Below are 3,668 nucleotides of genomic sequence, written 5' to 3'. Positions count from 1 at the left end.
GACTTAGAACTTTTAAAAGATTGAAAAATAAGCATTCGAGAAATCTCAGATGAAGATTTTCAGATTTCAGATGAAATCAAAAGCCTTCTAAAATGCTGTGCAACTACCATTGACATTGGCCCGGGGGAAATTAATGGTCATCAGCCCTGCATAATTTACTAGAACCTTACCATGGTGGGTACTTTAGTTAAAATGATTGCATGAAACATTTGAGAGACTTAGATAAATTTAAGGAGATTGCCGGTGCCGCCTACTATGTTCAGGCAATTTCCAACATCCAAACATTCACTCATTAGTGGTGTGGTGTCAGCATGGTTTAGCACTGAGCTAGATTTAGACTTTGAATCAAATTCACTGTTTCAAATTCACTGACAGCTACGTCAAACTCTTAACCTTCATTGTACCAAAAGTATATGTCGTTTTTCATCATGTGCCACAATTCATAAAAATAAAAAAAACAGAAATTGAACAGTGAACAAGTAATAGAAGCTCTTTTTTCAAATTTTTTGGATTTAGGCTACGTATGGTGTTGCTGAGTTTCAAAACCACTTGTTATGTAACTCTACATTTATCAAAAATTACCCCTAAAAGAACTTTTATTGTGTTGTTGATTTTGGATAATCTTTAAACTTTCCTCAACGTCCTTGTTTGATAAAGCTCTGTTCCAATTTATATCATTGAAATACGTGCACATGTCAACATAATTTCCTCTGCACATGTACGCATATTGTAACCGAATTGTGATTCTAACAATAATGATTCATGAGTATTTCTAATGTAGTAGTCAAAATGAAATACAAGATGAGCTCTATTTATATTCGATAATGGCGGATCATACGATATTCTTAAAATACGCTCTTGGTATTCCTTTATCATCAAATCGATTATAAAAGTTGAATTAGCATCACTTGTCTGGAAAGTTAGTTCAAGCACAAATTGTGTTAAATTTAAGTTTGATATAGTATTACTGAACTTATGCACCAGCGAGTCTTCCAGACCTCCAAGATTTATTAAACCCAGTTCATTTCAACAAATTTGGTAATAATTAAAATCAACGTTTATTAAAATACCATTATTACTTAAAGGATAAAGACTTCTAATTTTTAAAATAGTTCATTAACTTTAAGGTAGCTTTCAAATGATCTGGTTTATTGGCTAATTTGAATTTTTCACACAGATTTCAAATATCACTGTTGTTATGGTCTTGCAGTATAGTTTTAAAAGCTTAACAAAGGAGACTCTCAATAATTTACGGCTACCCACCTAACAAGCTAAATGTTTAACAATCCTTTTATCCTTCTCTATAACTGCTCGTTCCGAAAAGTAACGTCTTAAATACCAGATCCAAATTTATATGTCTTATATAAATGTTGTCATATATAATGACACCATTTTTTTTATAAAAATGTTAAAGTTTTTTAAATTCTTTTTTAATTTTTCATTAAAAAAAATTTTAAACTACACAAGATATTTTGGGATCTGATTAGATTTAAAAAAATAAATAATTTTTTAAGTTTTATTCGATATAGCGGATGTCCTAACTCAAATAAAGGTTTTATATTTTATAATAAAAGGTTTGTTATGATTAATTTACCGTATTGTTTAAATATAAAGATAAACTATTGTGTATTGTAACAGCTAAGTTACTGACACGCCATGACAATACACTATTTTTTTGTAGAGGCGTGTTTGTAACTTAACTATGTCAGTAATATTATTGTAAAAATAGTTATCACATAAGATGAATCATTTAAAAGTTAGCTATGCTCTGTTTAATTTAAATAAAAGAAACAACAATAAAAAAAACTGACATTTTACCAAAATTTTTTATTTTTAAATTAAGGTTAAAAAAAAAAGTTTTTTTTTAATTTTAAAAACTCATAAATTGACCAATGATTCGTGAGACCGATGTGTAGGGAGCCCCTGATTGGCCACAATGCTACTAGTAATATCATTGGATTTTAGGCGAAGTTTCTCTTTATCTGAGAGCTCTACCTCTATGATAGCATCTTTATTGCATCAACAGAATTATATACCGGTAAACCGGTATTAAAACGAGTTTGTCGGTAGTAGAGTCCCGGTATTTGATAGGAAAAACATATTGTTATCACGTTGAGTGATCAAGTAGCTTTTTAATAACACTATTTATTGTTAAATAGATGATTTATTGGATTTTAAAAAGGAAATTCTAATCATATTTTTTCATGGCAAAAATGTCTTTAACTTTATAAAAGTTTTTTAGCTTTTTTTTATTTTATCAATCATTATTAACAGTCAATAAGCTTGAAAAACACATTTTTTAAATTTTATTATAATATTTAATGCTATGATATAATAAATATATAGTCTAAAGTTCATAAATTATGACATAATATATTATAAAATTCAGACTATAAAGCTTTTTAGACTGACATAACAATTTTTTTCATGAAAAAGTTCTAATTTGAAAGAGGTAAAAGCAAGAATCAGCATTCTTACTTATCAATAACATATTATATATTTCATAACTTTCTATTCTATGAATGTTTTACAATTACTGGTGAATAGAAGTGTTTTAATAAAAGATACAAGTAGTATAATAAATTATTATAAATACAAAATAATGTTATATTGACACCATATATATAAAGTTGCTATTATATGGTTTCAATAATAGCAATTTTCTAAAAAAATTTGCTATAGTATTAAGTAGATCTTTTCAAAAATGCAAAAAAACGCCCACATTTTAAATATTTATATTTTCAAAAAATTTTGAATTTTTTGCAGATATTATTAACTGCAATTTTTATTTACATGCACTGTAACAACAGTAAAGTACTAAATAAAAGTAAAGTACTGAATACTTTTAGATATAGAGCAGATAATATATAAATCTTCTTCAAACAATTTTATGTTTGATATTATGTGAAAGTTAATTGATAAATTGTTTTGAATAAAAAAAGTATTTTATAAAAAAAGACATTTTTTAAAAATAAATTATGATTATTGTTGGTTATAAACCAAATCATGTTTTAAACTTTACTTTGGCAATATGTAAGTAGGTCTTGCAGAATTTTGTGCCTTATTATACAAGTTTATACTAAAACATCAAGAACTTAATGAAGGTTTATTATGCCTATAGGGTTTTAATAAGCAATCAGTGTAATTAGTATTTTTTTATACTCTATTATTAGTCCATAAATAAAACTATGTAGTATTAAATTTGTTTTCTGACCGGCTGTAATGAATGCTCAAAGCATTCCTTTTTTTATTTATTTATTCTGATTCACTTTCAACAAGGCTGCAAACAACCACTATTAAGTTGGAGGTACTAGAAAAGAATAGAGTTATAGAGCAAGGAAACGGATGACAGAAGACTTAAAAAGTTCTTGGTTGTATGAGTTAGAAAAACATGAAGATGGGAGAAAATTCCAAAGGGTTGAAGTGCGGGGAAAAAAACTAGACGAATAAAAGTTTTTGAAGCATTTAGGGACAGATACAGTAAAAGAATGAGACTTTGATGAATGACGAGTCAAGCAAGAATGAGTTTTAGTTGATGGAACTAGAAATGATAGCTCCTTTGAGCAGCGACCATGATAGTATTTGTAGAAAAGAGAAATAAATGCAACTTTACAACAATGCTTTACTAACAATCTTTACTAAATTTACAAACTTACAATTTATGCTTT

Source organism: Hydra vulgaris, chromosome 12, assembly GCF_038396675.1.
Source record: "Hydra vulgaris chromosome 12, alternate assembly HydraT2T_AEP".
NCBI classification, from domain to species: Eukaryota; Metazoa; Cnidaria; class Hydrozoa; order Anthoathecata; family Hydridae; genus Hydra; species Hydra vulgaris.
The sequence above is the reverse complement of the archived record's forward strand: the minus strand, read 5'-3'. Positions refer to the sequence as shown.